At 48.0% G+C, this 22,227-nt stretch overlaps 1 protein-coding gene across 2 annotated transcripts in view; it reads right to left on the bottom strand.

The window, feature by feature from the left end:
- LOC140391602 (UDP-glucose:glycoprotein glucosyltransferase 2-like) overlaps positions 1-22,227 on the bottom strand; it is a 731,169-nt gene that overhangs the window by 684,705 nt on the left and 24,237 nt on the right. The gene's annotated exons all lie outside the window — the stretch shown is intronic.

Genomic DNA, 22,227 nt, shown 5'->3' with positions numbered 1-22,227 from the left:
CAGAGGGCAGTAGAGCAGAGCTGCTGATTGGCTGTTGCAGGGGAAATTTGCATACGTGCGTTGTGGTCACCCTAACTTCAAGGTGGTTTGTGGAGGAGCTGTTGTCAAGTGACACTTAATCCCGAAACACTTCTTCAGTTTCTCCCTCCTACCCGCTCCTCTAACCAAAAAAAAACAACCGCTGTAAAGATCAAAAGGAAGGCTCGAGGGCAGGTAGAAGTAGAAAGAAGTTGAACCGTGACGTCACAGCCTGCAAGTAAGGGATTGGCAGGTGACTGGTAAGTAGCTTTTCTTTCATTTTCTCTCAGATATTATCGTGCGGGGCGCAGTGGTTGCTGAGTGAGTGCTTGCTGAGAAGGGGAGTAAATTTTTTTTTTAAATTACTATAGGGAGGTTCCAGCTGAATCCGGTCGGAGTGAGGACAGAGTGACTGCTGGGTAAATAGTAAAGATTTAAATTGTTTGCGCAGGCCAATAACAGCTGACTGCTGTTTTTGTGTGGGACGCAGTGGTTGCTGGTTAAGTGTTTTATTTTTATTTAAGTTGGGCAGTTTCTAAACCCTAGACACTATACTTGTAGTGTTCCCCCACCCTTCCACCTCCTTGAACCTAAGGGGTAGAGTGAATAACAGGTAAGCTCTTTCTTTCTTTTTTTATCTAGAGGGGATGGCAGGGAAGGTAGTGCAATGTTCCTCCTACAGAATGTTAGAGGTGAGGGACGCCGTCAGTGTCCCTGCTGATTTCATCTGTGGGAAGTGCACCCATCTCCAGCTCCTCAGAAACCGCATTAGGGAACTGGAACTGGAGCTGGATGAACTTCGGACCATTCGGGAGGCAGAGGTGGTCATAGATAGAAGCTTCAGGGATATAGTTACTCCGAAGAATAAAGATAGATGAGTGACAGTGAGAGGGGCTGGGAGGAAGCAGTCAGTACAGGGATCCCGTGTGGTCGTTCCCCTTAGTAACAAGTATACCGCTTTGGATACTGTTGGGGGGGGGGGGAAACTTACCAGGGGTAAGCCATGGGGTACAGGTCTCTGGCACAGAGTCTATCCCTGTTGTTCAGAAGGGAAGGGGGGAGAGGAGTAGGGCATTAGTCATTGGAGACTCCATAGTTAGGGGCATAGATACAAGATTCTGTGGGAACGAGAGAGACTCGCGGTTGGTGTGTTGCCTCCCAGGTGCCAGGGTGCGTGATGTCTCGGATCGTTTTTTCGGGATCCTTAAGGGGGAGGGGGAGCAGTCCCAAGTCGTGGTCCACATAGGTACCAACGACATAGGTAGCAAAAGGGAGAGGGATGTAAAGCAGGAATTCAGGGAGCTACGGTGGAAATTTAGATCTAGGACCAACAGAGTTATTATCTCTGGGTTGTTACCCGTGCCACGTGCTAGCGAGTCGAGGAATAGGGAGAGAGAGGAGTTGAACACGTGGCTACAGGGATGGTGCAGGAGGGAGGGTTTCAGATTTCTGGATAATTGGGCCTCATTCTGGGGTCGGAGGGACCTCTACAAACGGGATGGTCTACACCTGGACCAGAGGGGTACCAATAATCTGGGGGGAAAATTTGCTAATGCTCTTCGGGAGGGTTTAAACTAGTTCAGTAGGGGCTTGGGAACCTGAATTGTAGCTCCAATATACAGGAGGTTGAGAGTAGTGAGGTCATGAGTAAGGTTTCAAAGTTGCAGGAGTGTACCGGCAGGCAGGAAGGAGTTTAAAGTGTGTCTTCTTCAATGCCAGGAGCATCGGGAATAAGGTGGGTGAACTTGCAGCATGGGTTGGTACCTGGGACTTCGATGTTGTGGCCATTTCAGAGACATGGATAGAGCAGGAACAGGAATGGTTGCTGCAGGTGCTGGGTTTAGATATTTCAGTAAACTCAGGGAAGGTGGTAAAAGAGGGGGAGGTGTGGCATTGTTAGTCAAGGACAGTATTACGGTGGCAGAAAGGACGTTTGATGAGGACTCGTCTACTGAGGTAGTATGGGCTGAGGTTAGAAAGAGGAAAGGAGAGGTCACCCTGTTAGGAGTTTTCTATAGGCCTCCGAAAAGTTCCAAAGATGTAGAGGAAAGGATTGCAAAGATGATTCTGGATAGGAGCGAAAGCAACAGGGTAGCTGTTATGGGGGACTTTAACTTTCCAAATATTGACTGGAAACGCTATAGTTCGAGTACTTTAGATGGGTCCGTTTTTGTCCAATGTGAGCAGGATGGTTTCCTGACACAGTATGTAGATAGGCTAACGAGAGGCAAGGCCATATTGGATTTGGTACTGGGTAATGAACCAGGACAGGTTTTAGATTTGGAGGTAGGCGAGAACTTTGCTGATAGTGACCACAATTCGATTACGTTTACTTTAGTGATGGAAAGGGACAGGTATATGCCGCAGGGCAAGAATTATATCTGGGGGAAAGGCAATTATGATGCGATGAGGCAAGACTTAGGATGCATCGGATGGAGAGGAAAACTGCAGGGAATGGGCACAATGGATATGTGGAGTTTGTTCAAGGAACAGCTACTGCGTGTCCTTGATAAGTATGTACCTGTCAGGCAGGGAGGAAGTGGTCGAGCGAGGGAACCGTGGTTTACTAAAGCAGTCGAAACACTTGTCAAGAGGAAGAAGGATGCTTATGTAAAGATGAGACATGAAGGTTCAGTTAGGGCCCTCGAGAGTTACAAATGAGTTAGGAAGGACCTAAAGAGAGAGCTAAGAAGAGCCAGGAGGCGACATGAGAAGTCTTTGGCAGGTACGATCAAGGATAACCCTAAAGCTTTCTATAGATATGTCAGGAATAAAAGAATGACTGGGGTAAAAGTAGGGCCAGTCAAGGACAGTAGTGGGAAGTTGTGCGTGGAGTCCGAGGAGATAGGAGAGGTGCTAAATGAATATTTTTCGTCAGTATTCACACAGGAAAAAGACAATGTTGTCGAGGAGAAGACTGAGATTCAGGCTACTAGACTAGAAGGGCTTGAGGTGTTGAGGAGGTGTTAGCAATTCTGGAAAGTGTGAAAATAGATAAGTCCCCTGGGCCGGATGGGATTTATCCTAGGATTCTCTGGGAAGCTTGGGAGGAGATTGCTGAGCCTTTGGCTTTGACCTTTAAGTCATCTTTGTCTACAGGAATAGTGCCAGAAGACTGGAGGATAGCAAATGTTGTCCCCTTGTTCAAGAAGGGGAGTAGAGACAACCCCGGTAACTATAGACCAGTGAGCCTTACTTCTGTTGTGGGCAAAGTCTTGGAAAGGTTTATAAGAGATAGGATGTATAATCATCTGGAAAGGAATAATTTGATTAGAGATAGTCAACACTGTTTTGTGAAGGGTAAGTCGTGCCTCAAAAACCTTATTGAGTTCTTTGAGAAGGTGACCAAACAGGTGGATGAGGGTAAAGCAGTTGATGTGGTGTATATGGATTTCAGTAAAGCGTTTGATAAGGTTCCCCACGGTAGGCTACTGCAGAAAATACGGAGGCATGGGATTCAGGGTGATTTAGCAGTTTGGATCAGAAATTGGCAAGCTGGAAGAAGACAGCTGGTTTAGCTCACTGGGCTAAATCGCTGGCTTTTAAAGCAGACCAAGGCAGGCCAGCAGCATAGTTCAATTCCCGTACCAGCCTCCCCGAACAGGTGCCGGAATGTGGGGACTAGGGGCTTTTCACAGTAACTTCCTTGAAGCCTACTCGTGACAATAAGCGATTTTCATTTTTCATTTCACAAAGGGTGGTGGTTGATGGGAAATGTTCAGACTGGAGTCCAGTTACTAGTAGTGTACCACAAGGATCTGTTTTGGGGCCACTGCTGTTTGTCATTTTTATAAATGACCTGGAGGAGGGTGTAGAAAGGATGGGTGAGTAAACTTGCAGATGACACTAAAGTCGGTGGAGTTGTGGACAGTGCAGAAGGAAGTTACAAGTTACAGGGGGATATAGATAAGCTGCAGCGCTGGGCCGAGAGGTGGCAAATGGAGTTCAATGCAGAAAAGTGTGAGGTGATTCATTTTGTAAGGAATAACAGGAAGACAGAGTACTGGGTTAATGGTAAGATTCTTGGTAGTGTGGATGAGCAGAGATCTCGGTGTCCATGTACATTGATCCCTGAAAGTTGCCACCCAGGTTGAGAGGGTTGTTAAGAAGGCATACGGTGTGTTCGCTTTTATTGGTAGAGGGATTGAGTTTCAGAGCCATGAGGTCATGTTGCAGCTGTACAAAACTCTGGTGCGGCGGCATTTGAAGTATTGCGTGCAATTCTGGTCGCCGCATTATAGGAAGGATGTGGAAGCATTGGAAAGGGTGCAGAGGAGAATTACCAGAATGTTGCCTGGTATGGAGGGAAGATCTTATGAGGGAAGGCTGAGGGACTTGAGGCTGTTTTCATTAGAGAGAAGGTTAAGAGGTGACTTAATTGAGGCATACAAGATGATCAGAGAATTAGATAGGGTGGACATTGAGAGCCTTTTTCCTCAGATGGTGTTGTCTAGCACGAGGGGACATAACTTTAAATTGAGGGGAGATAGATATAGGACAGATGTCAGAGGTGGGTTCTTTACTCAGAGAGTAGTAAGGGCGTGGAATGCCCTGCCTGCAACAGTAGTGGACTCGCCAACACGAAGGGCATTCAAATGGTCATTGGATAGACATATGGACGATAAGGGAATAATATAGATGGGCTTTAGAGTGGTTTCACAGTTCGGTGCACCATCAAGGGCCGAAGGGCCTGTACTGCGCTGTAATGTTCTATGTCCTATTGGCCGGCTGCGGGAACGAAGAATACCGCTGCCGGCGAGGGTGCGCCGCCCATGAAAGCCTAGCTGGCCATGCTTAATTGCCCTTAGTGTTCAAAATTGCCCTTAGTGTTGGGTGGGGTTACTGGGTTATGGGGATAGGATGGAGGTGTGGACCTTGGGTCGGGTGCTCTTTCCAAGAGCCGGTGCAGACTCGATGGGCTGAGTGGCCTTCCTTCTGCACTGTAAATTTTATGAAATCAACTGCTTCTTGTGGTCACAAATTCCACAGGCTCACAACTCTCTGCTGAAGAAATTTCTCCTAATTTATGTCCTAAATGGTCTATCCGTATCCTCAGACAGTGGCCCCTGGTTCTGGACACACCCACCATCGGGAACATCCTTCCTGCATCTACCCTGTTTAGTCCTGTTAGAATTTTCTAGGTTCCTATGAGATCCCCCATGAGATGGTCTAATTACCATCCCCTGCCTTTTCACCCTGCACATTGTTTCTATTCAACTAATCATCTAATACCTTCTTGAATGCTTCGATTAAACCTGCCTCCACCACACTTCTAGGCAGTGAATCGCAGACCTAAACTACTCATTGTGCGCAATTTTCAAATATTGTGGCTAAGTGTCAGTTTTTGCAGGAAAACCAGTGATGCCTGCTGGCTTCATCAGCAAGAAACCTCACCGTATCTTCAGGTACTTTTTTTAAAAATTCACCAGTTGCACACTGTGCCCATGGTGGTCTGACTTTGATTCACCTGCCCCAGCATCACTTTAGAACATTAGAACATTAGAGGCCCTTCGGCCCTCGATGTTGCGCCAACCTGTGAAACCAATCTAAAGCCCATCTGCACTATTCCTTATCATCCATATGTTTATCCAATGACCATTTAAATGCCCTTAATGTTGGCGAGTCCACTACTGTTGCAGGCAGGGCATTCCATGCCCTTACTACTCTCTGAGTAGAGAACCTACCTCTGACATCTGTCCTATTTCTATCTCCCCTCAATTTAAAGCTATGTCCCCTCGTGCTAGCCATCACCATCCAAGGAAAAAGGCTCTCACTGTCCACCCAATCTAATCCTCTGATCAGGGGTGAGCTGGCAAGGTGGATACAGAACTGGCTAGGCCATAGAAGGCAGAGAGTAGCAATGGAAGGATGCTTTTCTCATTGGAGGGCTATGACCAGTGGTGTTCCACAGGGATCAGTGCTGGGACCTTTGCTCTTTGTAGTATATATAAATGATTTGGAGGAAAATGTAACTGGTCTGATTAGTTAGTTTGCAGACGACACAAAGGTTGGTGGAATTGCGGATAGCAATGAGGACTGTCGGAGGATACAGCAGGATTTAGATTGTTTGGAGACTTGGGCGGAGAGATGGCAGATGGAGTTTAATCCGGACAAATGTGAGGTAATGCATTTTGGAAGGTCTAATGCAGGTAGGGAATATACAGTGAATGGTAGAACCCTCAAGAGTATTGAAAGTCAAAGAGATCTAGGAGTACAGGTCCACAGGTCATTGAAAGGGGCAACACAGGTGGAGAAGGTAGTCAAGAAGGCATACGGCATGCTTGCCTTCATTGGCCGGGGCATTGAGTATAAGAATTGGCAAGTCATGTTGCAGCTGTATAGAACCTTAGTTAGGCCACACTTGGAGTATAGTGTTCAATTCTGGTCGCCACACTACCAGAAAGATGTGGAGGCTTTAGAGAGGGTGCTGAAGAGATTTACCAGAATGTTGCCTGGTATGGAGGGCATTAGCTATGAGGAGCGGTTGAATAAACTCGGTTTGTTCTCACTGGAACGAAGGAGGTTGAGGGGAGACCTGATAGAGGTATACAAAATTATGAGGGGCATAGACAGAGTGGATAGTCAGAGGCTTTTCCCCAGGGTAGAGGGGTCAATTACTAGGGGGCATAGGTTTAAGGTGAGAGGGGCAAGGTTTAGAGTAGATGTACGAGGCAAGTTTTTTACGCAGAGGGTAGTGGGTGCCTGGAACTCGCTACCGGAGGAGGTGGTGGAAGCAGGGACGATAGTGACATTTAAGGGGCATCTTGACAAATACATGAATAGGATGGGAATAGAAGGATACGGACCCAGGAAGTGTAGAAGATTGTAGTTTAGTCGGGCAGCATGGTCGGCACGGGCTTGGAGGGCCGAAGGGCCTGTTCCTGTGCTGTACATTTCTTTGTTCTTTATTCTTTGTTCTTGTATGCCTCCATTAGGTCACCTCTTAACCTTCTTCTCTCTAACGAAAACAGCCTCAAGTCCCTCAGCCTTTCCTCATAAGATCTTCCCTCCATACCAGGCACCATCCTGGTAAATCTCCTCTGCACCCTTACCAATGCCTCCACATCCTTCCTATAATGCAGTGACCAGAACTGCACACAATACTCCAAATGCGGCCGCACCAGAGCTCTGTATAGCTGCAACATGACCTCATGGCTCCGAAACTCAATCCCTCTACCAATAAAAGTAAACACCATACGCCTTCTTAACAACCCTATGAACCTGGGTGGCAACTTTCAGGGATCTATGTACATGGACACTGAGATCTCTCTGTTGATCCACACTACCAAGAATCTTACCATTAGCCCAGTACTCTGTATTCCTGTTACTCCTTCCAGAATGAATCACCTCACGCTTTTCTGCATTAAACTCCATTTGCCACTTCTCAGCCCAGTTCTGCAGCTTATCTATGTCCCTCTGTAACCTGCAACATCCTTCCGCACTGTCCACAACTCCACCGACTTTAGTGACATCCGCAAATTTACTCACCCATCCTTCTACGCCCTTCTCCAGGTCATTTATAAAAATAACAAACAGCAGTGGCCCCAAAACAGATCCTTGTGACTGAACTCCAGGCTGAACATTTCCCATCAACCACCACCCTCTGTCTTCTTACAGCTAGCCAATTTCTGATCCAAACCGCTAATACACCTTCAATCCCATGCCACCGTATTTTCTGCAATAGCCTACCAGAGGGAGCCTTATCAAACGCTTTACTGAAATCCATACACACATCAACTGCTTTGCCCTCGTCCACCAGTTTGGTCACCTTCTCAAAGAACTCAATAAGGTTTGTGAGGCACGACCTACCCTTCACAAAACCGTGTTGACTATCTCTAATCAAATTATTCCTCTTATAATCCTTTCCAAGACTTTGCCCCCAACAGAAGTAAGGCTCACTGGTCTATAGTTACCGGGGTTGTCTCTACTCCCCTTCTTGAACAAGGGGACAACACTTGCTATCCTCCAGTCTTCTGGCACTATTCCTGTAGACAATGATGACATAAAGTTCAAAGCCAAAGGCTCAGCAATCTCCTCCCTAGCTTCCCAGAGAATCCTAGGATAAATCCCATCCAGCCCTGGGGACTTACCTATTTTAACAGTTTCCAGAATTGTTGACACCTCCTCCTGATGAACCTCAATCCCATCTAGTCTAGTAGCCTGAATCTCAGTATTCTCCTCGACAACTTGTCTTTTTCCTGTGTGAATACTGACGAAAAATATTCATTTAACGCCTCTCCTATCTCCTCGGACTTGACTCACAACTTCCCACTACTGTCCTTGACTGGCCCTGCTCTTATCTAGTCATTCTTTCATTCCTGACATACCTATAGAAAGCTTTAGGGTTTTCCTTGATCTTAGCTGCCAAGGACTTCTCATGTCCCCTCCTGGCTCTTCTTAGCTCTCTCTTTAGGTCCTTCCTGGCTAACTTGTAACTCTCAAATGCCCTAACTGAACCTTCACGTCTCACCTTTACATAAGCCTCCTTCTTCCTCTTAACAAGCGATTCAACTACTTTAGTAAACCACGGTTCCCTCGCTCGACCACTTCCTCCCTGCCGGACAGGTACATACTTATCAAGGACACGCAGTAGCTGTTCTTTGAACAAGCTCCGCATTTCAATAGTGCCCATCCCCTGCAGTTTCCTTCCCCATGCGATGCATCTAATCGCATCATAATTGCCTTTCCGCCAGCTATAACTCTTGCCCTGCGGTATATACCTATCCCTTTCCATTGCTAAAGTAAACGTAACCGAATTGTGGTCACTATCACCAAAGTGCTACCACTACCTACAAATCTAACACCTGGCCTGGTTCATTACCCAGTACCAAATCCACTGTGGCCTCGCCTCTCGTTGGCCTATCTACATACTATGTCAGGAAACCCTCCTGCACACATTGGACAAAAACTGATCCATCTAAAATACTCGAACTATTGCGTTTCCAGTCAATATTTGTAAAGTTAAAGTCGCCCATAACAACTACCCTGTTACTTTCGTTCCTATCCAGAATCATCTTTGCAGTCCTTTCCTCTCCATCTCTGGAACTTTTCGGAGGCCTCCCAACAGGGTGACCGCTCCTTTCCTGTTTCTAACCTCAGCCCATACTCCCTCAGTAGACGAGTCCTCGTCAAACGTCCTTTCTGCCACCGTAATACTGTCCTTGACTAACAATGCCACCCCTCCTCTTTTACCACCTGCCCGGAGCTTACTGAAACATCTAAACCCCGGAACCTGCAACAACCATTCCTGTCCCTGCTCTATCCATGTCTCCGAAATGGCCACAACATCGAAGACCCATGTGCCAACCCATGCTGCAAGTTCACCCACCTTATTCCGGATGCTCCTGGTTGTTGAAGTAGACACACTTCAAACCACCTCCCTGCCTGCCGGTACACTCCTGCGACCTTGAAACCTTACTCATGACTACTCTCAACCTCCTGTACACTGGAGCTACAATTCAGATTCTCATCCCCCTGCTCAGTTAGTTTAAACCCTCCCGAAGAGCATTAGCAAATTTCCCCCCCAGGATATCGGTACCCCTTTAGTTCAGGTGTAGACCATCCCGTTTGTAGAGGTCCCACCTACCCCAGAATGAGCCCCAATTATCCAGGTCTCTGAATCCCTCTCTCCTGCCCCATCCCTGTAGCCACGTGTTCAACTGTTCTCTCTACCGATACCTCGTCTTGCTAGCACGTGGCACGGGTAACAACCCAGAGATAATAATTCTGTTTGTTCTACCTCTAAGATTCCACCCTAGCTCCCTGAATACCTGCCTTACATCCCCATCCCTTTTCCTATCTACGTACTTGGTGCCTATGTGGACCACGACTTGGGGCTGCTCCCCCTCCCCCTTAAGGATCCCGAAAACACAAATCCGAGACGTCATGGACCCTGGCACCTGGGAGGCAACACACCAACCGCGTGCCTCTCTCGTTCACACAGAATCTCCTATCTGTACCCCTAACTATGGAGTCCCCAATGACTAATGCTCTACTCCTCTCCCCCCTTCCCTTCTGAGCAACAGGGACAGACTCTGTGCCAGAGACCTGTAGCCCATGGCTTACCCCTGGTAAGTCCCTCCCCCCACCAGTATCCAAAGCGGTATACTTGTTACTAAGGAGAACGACCACAGGGGATCCTTGTACTGACTGCTTCCTCCCAGCCCCTCTCACCATCACCCATCTATCTTCATTCTTCGGAGTAACCACATCCCTGAAGCTTCTATCTAAGACCACCGCTGCCTCCCGAATGATCCGAAGTTCATCCAGCTTCAGTTCCCTAACGTGGTTTTTGAGGAGCTGGAGATGGGTGCACTTCCCACAGGTGAAATCAGCAGGGACACTGACAGTGTCCCTCACCTCAAACATTCTGCAGGAGGAACATTGCACTGCCTTCCCTGCCTTCCCCTCTAGATAACTTGCGGATAAAACAAGAAAAAGAAAGAAAGAAAGAGCCTACCTGATATTCACTCAACCCCTTAGGTGAGAGGAAGTGGCTCCTCTCCCACGCTTTTAAATCTCTGGCTCCTCTCCTGCTTTTAAATCTCCGGCTCCTCTCCCGCGCTTTTAAATCTCCGGCTCCTCTCCCGCTTTTAAATATCCGGCTCCTATCCCGCGCTTTTAAATCTCCGGCTCCTCTCCCGCTTTTTAAATCTCCATCTCCTCTCCTGCGCTTTTTTGAGCTCATCAATTAGGGGGCCGCACAGCTTAAACATCTCACCAGCACTCATTCCAAGTTCAGTCAGCAGGATGGCAGCCGGGAAGACAGCCGCAGGGTTTTCAGGGGAGTACTCACCTGGACCAGAGGGGTACCAAGATTCTGGGGGGGAAATTTGCTAATGCTCTTCGGGAGGGTTTAAACTACTTCAGCAGGGGCTTGGGAATCTGAATTGTAGCTCCAGTATACAGGAGTTTGAGAGTAATGAGGTCATGAGTAGGGTTTCAAAGTTGCAGGAGTGTACCGGCAGGCAGGAAGGTGGTTTAAAGTGTGTCTTCTTCAATGCCAGGAGCATCCGGAATAAGGTGGGTGAACTTGCGGCTTGGGTTGGTACCTGGGACTTCGATGTTGTGGCCATTTCGGAGACATGGATAGAGCAGGGACAGGAATGGTTGTTTCAGGTACCGGGATGTAGATATTTCAGTAAGCTCAGGGAAGGTGGTAAAAGAGGGGGAGGGGTGGCATTGTTAGTCAAGGACAGTATTACGGTGGCAGAAAGGACGTTTGATGAGGACTCGTCTACTGAGGTAGTATGGGCTGAGGTTAGAAACAGGAAAGGAGAGGTCACCCTGTTAGGGGTTTTCTATAGGCCTCCGAAAAATTCCAGAGATGTAGAGGAGAGGATTGCAAAGATGATTCTGGATAGGAGCGAAAGCAACAGGGTAGTTGTTATGGGGGACTTTAACTTTCCAAATATTGACTGGAAACGCTATAGTTCGAGTACATTAGATGGGTCCGTTTTTGTCCAATGTGTGCAGGAGGGTTTCCTGACACAGTATGTAGATAGGCCAACGAGAGGCGAGGCCATATTGGATTTGGTACTGAGTAATGAACCAGGACAGGTGTTAGATTTGGAGGTTGGTGAGCACTTTGGTGATAGTGACCACAATTCGATTACGTTTACTTTAGTGATGGAAAGGGATAGGTATATACCGCAGGGCAAGAGTTATATCTGGGGGAAAGGCAATTATGATGCGATGAGGCAAGACTTAGGATACATCGGATGGAGATGAAAATTGCAGGGGATGGGCACAATGGAAATGTGGAGCTTGTTCAAGGAACAGCTACTGCGTGTCCTTGATAAGTATGTACCTGTCAGGCAGGGAGGAAATGGTCGAGTGAGGGAACCGTGGTTTACTAAAGCAGTCGAAACACTTGTCAAGAGGAAAACGGAGACTTATGTAAAGATGAGACATGAAGGTTCAGTTAGGGCGCTCGAGAGTTACAAGTTAGCTAGGAAGGACCTAAAGAGAGAGCTAAGAAGAGCCAGGAGGGGACATGAGAAGTTTTTGGCAGGTCGGATCAAGGATAACCCTAAAGCTTTCTATAGCTATGTCAGGAATAAAAGAATGACTAGGGTAAGAGTAGGGCCAGTCAAGGACAGTATTGGGAAGTTGTGCTTGGAGTCCGAGGAGATAGGAGAGGTGCTAAATGAATATTTTTTGTCAGTATTCACACAGGAAAAAGACAATGTTGTCGAGGGGAAGACTGAGATTCAGGCGACTAGACGAGAAGGGCTTGAGGTTCATAAGGAGGAGGTGTTAGCAATTCTGGAAAGTGTGAAAATAGATAAGTCACCTGGGCCGGTTGGGATTTATCGTAGGATTCTCTGGGAAGCTAGGGAGGAGATTGCTGAGCCTTTGGTCTAGATCTTTAAGTCATCTTTGTCTACAGGAATAGTGCCAGAAGACTGGAGGATAGCAAATGTTGTCCCCTTGTTCAAGAAGGGGATAGAGATAACCCCGGTAACTATAGACCAGTGAGCCTTACTTCTGTTGTGGGAAAAATCTTGGAAAGGTTTATAAGAGATCGGGTGTATAATCATCTGGAAAGGAATAATTTGATTAGAGATAGTCAACACGGTTTTGTGAAGGGTAGGTCGTGCCTCACAAACCTTATAGAGTTCTTTGAGAAGGTGACCAAACAGGTGGATGAGGGTAAAGCAGTTGATGTGGTGTATATGGATTTGAGTAAAGCGTTTGATAAGGTTCCCCATGGTAGGCTACTGCAGAAAATACGGAGGCATGGGATTCAGGGTGATTAAGCAGTTTGGATCAGGAATTGGCTAGCTGGAAGAAGACAAAGGGTGGTGGTTGATGGGAAATGTTCAGACTGGAGTCCAGTTACTAGTGGTGTACCATAAGGATCTGTTTTGGGGCCACTGATGTTTGTCATGTTTATAAATGACCTGGAGGAGGGCTTGGAAGGATGGGTGAGTAAATTTGCTGATGACACTAAAGTCGGTGGAGTTGTGGACAGTGCGGAAGGATGTTACAAGTTACAGAGGGACATAGATAAGCTGCAGCGCTGGGCTGAGAGGTGGCAAATGGAGTTTAATGCAGAAAAGTGTGAGGTGATTCATTTTGGAAGGAATAACAGGAAGACTATGTACTGGGCTAATGGTAAGATTCTTGGTAGTGTGGATGAGCAGAGAGATCTCGGTGTCCATGTACATAGATCCCTGAAAGTTGCCACCCAGGTTGAGAGGGTTGTTAAGAAGGCGTACAGTGTGTTAGCTTTTATTGGTAGAGGGATTGAGTTTAGGAGCCATGAGGTCATGTTGCAGATATACAACACTGGCGCGGCCGCATTTGGAGTATTGTGTGCAATTCTGGTCGCCGCATGATAGGAAGGATGTGGAAGTATTGGAAAGGGTGCAGAGGAGATTTACCAGAATGTTGCCTGGTATGGAGGGAAGATCTTATGAGGAAAGGCTGAGGGACTTGAGGCTGTTTTCGTTAGAGAGAAGAAGGTTAAGAGGTGACTTAATTGAGGCATATAAGATGATCAGAGGATTGGATAGGGTGGACAGTGAGAGCCTTTTTCCTCGGATGGTGATGTCTAGCACAAGGGGACATGCCTTTAAATTGAGGGGAGATAGATATAAGACAGATGTCAGAGGTAGGTTCTTTACTCAGAGAGTAGTAAGGGCGTGGAATGCCCTGCCTGCAACAGTAGTGGACTCGCCAACACTAAGGACATTCAAATGGTCATTGGATAGACATATGGACAATAAGGAAATAGTGTAGAAGGGCTTTAGAGTGGTTTCACAGGTTGGCGCAACATCGAGGGCCGAAGGGCCTGCACTGCGCTGTAATGTTCTATGTCTATGTATAAAGTGCAGGATGTTGTGGAGCAGAGGCGACCTCCTCTACCCTCAAAAGGGCAGAAGGTCTGCCAGCAAGGGTACCAAACCCGCATCAGAGGCGGTGGCAAAACTAGTGAGCACAAGCGCACTGCACAGGACAGGCATAAAATGCAGGAAGATGATGAGTGATAAGTCACTCTTCCCATCTGTCACCACTCACATGAGGATCACACTTCCACTGGGACCTCACTCGCTGCCACCTCATGGGATTCCACCACTTGACCTCCCACACCCCTGTTTGTCTAAACTTCGGCTCCTCTCCTCATCAAATCTCAACTCCCACTCATCAAACACACATGTCAGGCATTCATACCATTTGACCACACACATTTCCGGTTTACACTCCCCCCATCATTTCAGAAATAAAAAAGGGGCGATCACTTTGCTGGGACTATACTACAGGCCTCCCAAAATTAGAAGGAGATATGTCGGCAAATCACAGAAGTGTGAGAGGAATATGGTTGTAGTAGTAAGAGATTTCAGTTGGGACGATGAGGTTCTAGAGCACATTAAGAATAATAAGGATGAGGTATTAGATGTTTAAGCAGCATAAAGGTGCATAAATCCACAGGGCCTGATGAGATGTATCCCAGGCTGCTATGGGGACAGGGGTGGAGATTGCAGGGGCCCCGACAGAGATATTTAAATCTTTGCTGGCCACAGGTGACTGGAGGATAGCTAATTTAAGAAGGGCAGCAGGGATAAGGCCGGTGATTATAGGCCAGTTAATCTAATATCAGTGGTAGAGAAATTATTGGAAAAAAATTTGAGGGACAGGATTAATTAACACTTGGAATTGTTGGGTGGAGATCCTGTCTAACTAATTTAATTGAGCTTTTTGAAAAAGTAATTAAATGTATTGATGAAGATCTATGTTCTATAGTGCAGTTGATGTGGTTTACATGGGCTTCAGTAAGGCCTCAGACAAGGTCCCACATGGAAGGCTGGTGGTGGGAGCCTTGTTGTTTGTTATATACATTAACGACTTGGATTTGAATTTAGAAGGTAGAATTAGTAAGTTTTCAGATGACAAGAAAATTGGTGGTGTTGTTGATAGCCTATATAGACGGATACGGATTAGCTGGTAAATTGGACAGAGCAATGGCAGATGGAATTTAATCCTGATAAGTGTGCGGTGGTGCATTTTGGGAGGTCTAATAAGGGTAGGAATTAAACATTGACGGTAGGTCCCGAAGGAGTATTGAGGTACAAAGGGATGTTGGTATCTTGGGCAGCACTGTAGCATAGTGGTTAGCACAATGGCTTCACAGCGCCAGGGTCCCAGGTTCGATTCCCGGCTTTGGTCACTGTCTGTGCGGAGTCTGCATGTTCTTACTGTGTTTGCGTGGGTTTCTTCCGGGTGCTCCGGTATCCTCCTACAGTCCAAAGATGTGCAGGGTAGGTGGATTGGCTATGCTAAATTGTTCTTAGTGTCCAAAAAAAGAAAGATAAGGTGGAGTTACGGGGATAGGGTTGAAGTGTGGGGAAAGGGTGGAAATGTGGGCTTAGGTAGTGTGCTCTTTCCAAGGGCCGGTGCAGACTCGATAGGCCGAATGGCCTCCTTCTGCACTGTAAATTTTGTGATTCTGTGAAGTCCATGGATCCCTGAAGATGGCAGTACAGGTAGATTGGGTGGTGAAGAAGGCAATGCTTGCCTTCATTAGCCAGGGCATAGAATATCGGAGCAGGGAGGTCTTGATACAACTTTATAACACATTGGTTGGGCCACAGGTGGAATATTGTGTGCAGTTCTGGTTGCTACACCACGGAAGGACGTGATTGTGCTGGAAAGGGTGCAGAGGAGATTCACAAGGATGTTACCTGGGATGAAAAATTTCAACTATGAGGAGAGACTGGATAGGTTTGGTTTGTTTGCCCTGCTGCAGAGGAGGCTGAGGGTGATCTGATAGAGGTATACAGAATTATGAGAGGCAAAGAAAGAATAGATCACAAAAATATTTTCCACATGGTAGATGTGTATAATAACAGAGGGTTAGAAGGAGGAGTAAGTGGTTTGGAGGGGACCTAAGGAAACATTTTTCCACCCAGAGGATGGTGGAAACATGAAGCGCACTGCCTAAGAGGGTGGTGGAGGCAGGAACTTCCGCAACATTTAAAAAGTATCTGTACAAGCACTTGAATCGTCACTGCATATTAGGCTATGGACCAAGTGCTGGTAAATGGGATTAGTATATTTGATGGTCAGCATAGACATGGTGGGCCGAAGGGCCTGTTTTTGTGCTGTATGATTCTAAGACTGTCTGACCCTCTACCACGACTACATTTGAGACATGGTGTCCCAAGAAGGGGGAGCATGCAGTGTCTACCGGCATCTTGGAGGCCTTAGGTGCCCAGTAAACCCCACACAAGACTGGGATGTCTCATTGACCCACTTAATCACATTTTGGTTTAATGTTTTAAATTTCATTTGAGATTTCCTTTTGGGGGGCAGCCCCTTCAATTTGTCCCCTAGTTTATTTGATTTTAATTGGTGAATTGATTTACCACAGAATGGGGTAATCCAAAAACCTAGGGCATTGTCCCGTGGTTCCAGGCTCAGATTCCACCACGGTAAATGATTTCAATTAAAAAGAAAATCATCCTCTGGCAGGCATGAGTGAGCTGACAATTAGGGAGGGCGGTCAGGTGCTGGTGTGACTTCACTCCCAGCTGGCGACCTTCTGCCTTCAGACCCTGCGGCAATATCTTTATGTCGGCCCCCTGCCTAGATGGCGTGCCCTGGCGATGTTTTTCTTCTGCCAGGTGCATGGCCTGAACCACGACATGCAGCTCCTGTTCATATTTCTCAGGGGTCTTCTTAGTTCCTTGCAGGCATTGCCTGTCTTTTACCAGGAGCTGCTCTGAGTCTGGAACATGGTCGCCTCGCGCCGCAGCTCTCCCCCATCTGGAATAGTGGCCGCTGTCAGGGAGCTGCTGCTCAGAAATCCACAACTCCACCAATACCATTTTGGGTAGTTGGTGGAGGGATGGGCTCTGGCCATTGGGATGATCAGGTCCAGGCAGCACAAAATTTCAAACCAACTGTCCGCCCTTCTCCCACATTTGCAGGGTGGCACGGTGGTTAGCGCTGCTGCCTGACAGCGTCAGGGACCCGGTTTCAACTCTGGCCTTGGATGACTATCTGCATGAGTTTCCTCCAGCTGCACTGGTTTCTTCCCAGTCCAAAGATGTGCAGGTTAGATGGATTGGCCGTGATAAATTGCTCCTTAGTGTCCAAAGATGTGTAGTTTGGTTAAGGGGTTATTGGGATAGGGCAAGGGTGTGGGTTGGGTGGAGTGCTCTTTCAGAGGATTGACCATGCTAAATTGCCCATTAGTGTCCAGGCATATGCAAGTTAGGTTATGGGTTCTGTGTAGGGCGGAGTGGATTGGTGCAGACTCAAAATTGCACAGTGGTGAAGAACTTTGGGAGCCATAAGTCCAAAGTCGCTAACCACGTCAGGTGTAAAATTACTTGTAAAGTATCCCAAAATTATTTTCTGACCTCGGAATGAGCGCAATGTAGAATCACCAGAATGATACATGGGCTCCAACGGTTAAATTATGAGGAGAGCTTGCACAAACTAGTGTGCATTCCCTGGAATTTAGATAGTTAAAGGAGGGAGCAGATACGATAGATGCTAAGGTTGGGATTCTAGAACTGAGAGAGATAGGATGTGTTCTCACCAGTACTTTGTACAGTTTAAGAAAGATTTCCCGACTCTTATACTCCAACCCCCTTGAAATAAGGGTCAACATTCCATTAGCCTTCCTGATTACCTGTTGCACCTGTGTGCTAGCTTTTTGTATTATTGCACAAGTTCCTCCAAGACCCATTGTGTTGCAGGTTTCTGCAGTTTTTCACCATTTCAATAATACTCTGTTGTTTTGTTCTCCTTTCATTCCCTTCAAATAAGCTATCAGCTGAATCACAATCGATCTTTTGATTAGATTTTATTTATGAATGGAGGACTTCCGGTGGCGGCCATAGAGTGAGTGGTCACACATTTGCCAGCTCCCGCTCGAGACGGTTTTTTCGGTCCTTGCCCCCATTTGCTGGGCGGATGTGTTGGTGGAAAAAGGTGTTGAGGTGTTTGAGGAAAGTTAAACTCCACTGGTAGAGTTGGTGGATGGATCCACGAACTAGAAATGAGACAAGAAGGAAGGAGCTGTTGGAGCAAGAAATTCTTTGTGCACCACAGGTAAAGATGGTGGAGGGTAAAGAGTTGGCCCTACCAGCCCAATGGTCAACAGAGCAGCTGGTGGACTTCTTAAATGAGAAGTTCAGCCAGCAGAGGTGGGAAGTCCAGGAGGGCCTGGTCAAGGTGGTGGAACCGCTAAAAGCTGGAATCGATCGGTTGGGGCAGAGGCTGGAGTCCCAGGGCCAGGCTATTCGGAAAGTGGAGGAGGTGGTGGGGGAGCATGAGGAGCAGCTTACTTCGTTGGCGGCTGAGATCACGATGATGCGGGAGACCCAGAAGCGACTAAAGGAGAAGGTGGAGGATCTGGAGAACCGCTCCCGGAGGCAAAACTTGAGAATTGGGGGGATGCCAGAGGGAATCGACGGAGCGGATGCTGGCCCATATGTAGCCAGGATGCTGGAGCAGTTCATGGGGGTGGGGTCTTTGATTGGCCCCTGTAGGTCGCCAGGCACTGATGAGGAAGCCGCAGGCGACCGCGCCGCCTAGGACGATGCTGGTGTGGCTCCTCCGGTTCCTCGATAAGGAGAATATTTTGCATTGGGCCAGGCATACGAGAGGGGCACCAGGAATGGTAGTAAGCTCCAGGTGTACCAGGACTGAGCGCAGAACTGGCAAAGAGGAGAGCTGGGTTTAATAGAGTGATGGCTGCCCTTTTCAAGAAGGGGGTGAAGTTTGGAATGTTGTACCTGGCCTGCCCCCGGGTGATTGACAACAGCCGAGAATATTATTTTGGGACACCAGAGGAGGCAAGGAGTTCTTAAGAGACAATGGACTGGCAGGAGAGGGAGGACATTGAACTGTGGAGAAGATGCTGGTTCTCTCTGCCTTTTCGTTTTATTGCTGAAGGGGTTCATTGGGGGGGGGGGGCAGTGTCCACAATGGAGGTTGGGATGTGGGGTTGCTTGCGGATGAAGAGGTGTGTGAACGGGTGAGGGCCGCCATCCAGGGATACGTGGAACTGAACGATACGGATGAGGTCTCGGCCACCACGCTATGGAAGGCGAGGAAGGAGTTTATATTGGTCCAGGCGCATAGGGACATGGTGGACCGAGCAGAGAAGGCAAGGCTGGTGGACGAGATTCTGTGGGTGGATAGGAGGTACTCGGAGGCCCTGAAGGCAGGGCTGTTGAAGGAGAGGCAGAAGCTCCAGATGGGGTTTGGGTTGGTATCCACAGAGAAGGCAGTAGGGCAGTTACAGAGGGTCAATGGGGCAGTGCACGAGTATGGGGAGAAGGCGAGTAGGATGCTGGCTCACCAATTTAGGAAGCAGGAGGTGGCGAGGGAGATTGGAAGGGTGAAGGACGGGAGGGGAAGAGTGGTACTAGACCCAGTGAGGGTAAATGGGGTTTTCGAGGAGTTTTACAAGAGGCTCTACGAAATGGAGCCCGTAACCAGGCGGGAGGGAATGCGGCGATTCCTAGACGGATAGGAGTTCCCCAAGGTGGAGGAGGACCTGGTGGAGTGGCTGGGTGCTCCCATTGGACTGACGGAGGTGATGGAGGGGATGGGGCCCGTAGAATTTTGTTTGAAGTTTTCTGGGGTTCTGGGGCCCCTGCTGGTAAGAGTATATAATGAGGCGAGGGATAAGGGAGAACTCCCCCTACATTAACTCAGGCTTCCATATCCCTAATATTAAAGAAGGATAACAGCAGTGTGTTATCCTATCGCCCGATATCGTAGCTAATTGTGGATGTCAAATTATTGGCAAAGATCTTGGCCTCGCAAATTGAGGACTGTGCGCCAGGGGTGATGGGGGAAGATCAGACGGGGTTTGTAAAGGGGAGACAGCTGTCGGCGATCGTCTGGATATTATTGAATGTGATAATGATGCCCTGGAGGTACAGGAGGAGGAGGTTGCAATGCATGCAGAGAAGGCGTTTGATCGGGTGGAATGGGAGTACTTGTGGGAGGTTTGGGCAGGGGTTTGTGGACTGAGTCCGTTGTTGTATAGGGCTCCGGTATGCAAACGTATGGATGAATCGTGTGAGCTTGGGGTACTTCGGGCTACACCGTGGGACACGACAGGGCTGCCCACTCTCCCCATTGCTTTTTGCCATTGCAATAGAGCCATTGGCAACGGTGCTTAGAGAGAAGGAGTTGGAGAGGGCGAGGGACAGTGCGGGGGGGGGGGGGGGGGGGGGGGGGGGGGGGGCGGGGGTGGAGCACAGGGTCTCGCTATATGCGGACGACCTGCTGCTTCATATCTCAAACCCACTGGGAGGTATCGGGGGAATTATGAATATTCAAGAGGAGTTTGACTGATTTTCTGGATATAAGCTAAACATGGGGAAGAGCAAGGTCTTCCCATTCGAGGCCAGGGGGCAGGAGAGGAGGTTGGGCGAGCTGCCGTATAAGGTGGTGTGGGCGAGCTTCAGGTATTTGGACATCCAGGTGGCGCAAGGATGAGAACAACTACACAAATTGAATCTGACGTGGTTGGTGGAACAGATAAGGGAGCACCTCAAGAGGTGGGATGTGCTCCCTCTATCACTGGCAGAGCGTGTGCAGACAGTGAAAATGAGGGTACTCCCAAGGCTTTTATTTGTTTCTCAGAACCTCCCGATCTTCATCCCAAAATCATTATTTAGGAAAGTTAATGTTCTGATCTCAGGGTTTGTGTGGGGGTGGAAATCCCCACGGGTAAAGAAGGTGCTGATGGAACAGCGGTGCGGAGGGCGGGCTGGCCTTGCCAAATATAATGATTTATTATTGGGTGGTGAATATAGTCATGGTTAGGAAGTGGGTAGTGGGGGAGGGGTTGGCGCTGGAGCGGATGGAGCCAGCCTTTTGCATGGGCACGGGTTTGGGGGCAGTGTTAACGGCGTCCTGCCATTCGCGCCGCCCAAGTTGGTGGTGGCGACCCTGTGGGTGTGGGGACAGTGGCGGCATCATTTGAGGTTGGAAGGTGCCTCTGTGTGGCCACCAATTTGTGGTAATCATAGATTTGCACCGGTTAGATGCGGGATTTTGGGGGTGGCGGCGGGCAGTGATGGAGCGGTTTGGGGACCTGTTTGTGAGGGGCAGCTTTTTGGGTTTACAGAACATAGAACATAGAACTGTACTGTACTGCACAGTACAGGCCCTTCGGCCCACGATGTTGTGCCAAACTGGTCTGAAACTAAGATCAAATCAACCTACTCCCAATCATTCTAGTGCACTCCATATGCCTATCCAATAACCGCTTGAAAGTTCCTAAAGTGTCCGACTCCACTACCATAGCTGGGAGTGCGTTCCACGCCCCAACCACTCTCTGAGTAAAGAACCTACCTCTGACATCCCTCCTATATCTTCCACCATGAACATTATAGTTATGTCCCCTTGCAACAGCTACATCCACCCGAGGAAAAAGTCGCTGAACGTCCACTCTATCTATCCCTCTCATCATTTTATACACCTCAATTAAGTCACCTCTCATCCTCCTTCACTCCAATGAGAAAAGCCCTAGCTCCCTCAACCTTTCCTCATAAGATATACCCTCCAATCCAGGCAGCAAACTGGTAAATCTCCTTTACACCCTTTCCAATGCTTCCACATCCTTCCTATAATGAGGTGACCAGAACTGCACACAATACTCCAAATGTGGTCGAACCAAGGTCTTGTACAGTTGCAGCAGAACCTCCCGGCTCTTAAACTCAATCCCCCTGTTAATAAATGCTAACGCACGATAGGCTTTCTTCACAGCTCTATCCACTTGGAGAGATCTATGGTCATGAACTCCGAGATCTCTCTGCTCCTCCACATTCTTCAGAACCCTGCCGTTAACCCTGTAATCCGCATTCAAGTTTGTCCTACCAAAATGAATCACCTCACACTTATCAGGGTTAAACTCCATCTGCCACTTTTCAGCCCAGCTCTGCATCCTATCAATGTCTCTTTGCAGTCTACAACAGCCCTCCACATTATCCACTACTCCACCAATCTTGGTGTCATCAGCAAATTTACTAACCCAACCTTCAACTCCATCATCCAAGTCATTGATAAAAATAACAAATAGCAGAGGACCCAGCACTGATCCCTGTGGTACACCGCTGGTGACTGGGCTCCAGGATGAAAATTTGCCATCTACCACCACCCTCTGTCTTCTATGTGATAGCCAGTTACTGGTCCAATCGACCAAATTTCCCTCTATACCATGCCTCCTTA

Source organism: Scyliorhinus torazame, chromosome 15 (genome assembly GCF_047496885.1).
Source record: "Scyliorhinus torazame isolate Kashiwa2021f chromosome 15, sScyTor2.1, whole genome shotgun sequence".
NCBI classification, from domain to species: domain Eukaryota; kingdom Metazoa; phylum Chordata; class Chondrichthyes; order Carcharhiniformes; family Scyliorhinidae; genus Scyliorhinus; species Scyliorhinus torazame.
This window is presented reverse-complemented; position numbering and strand designations above follow the sequence as displayed.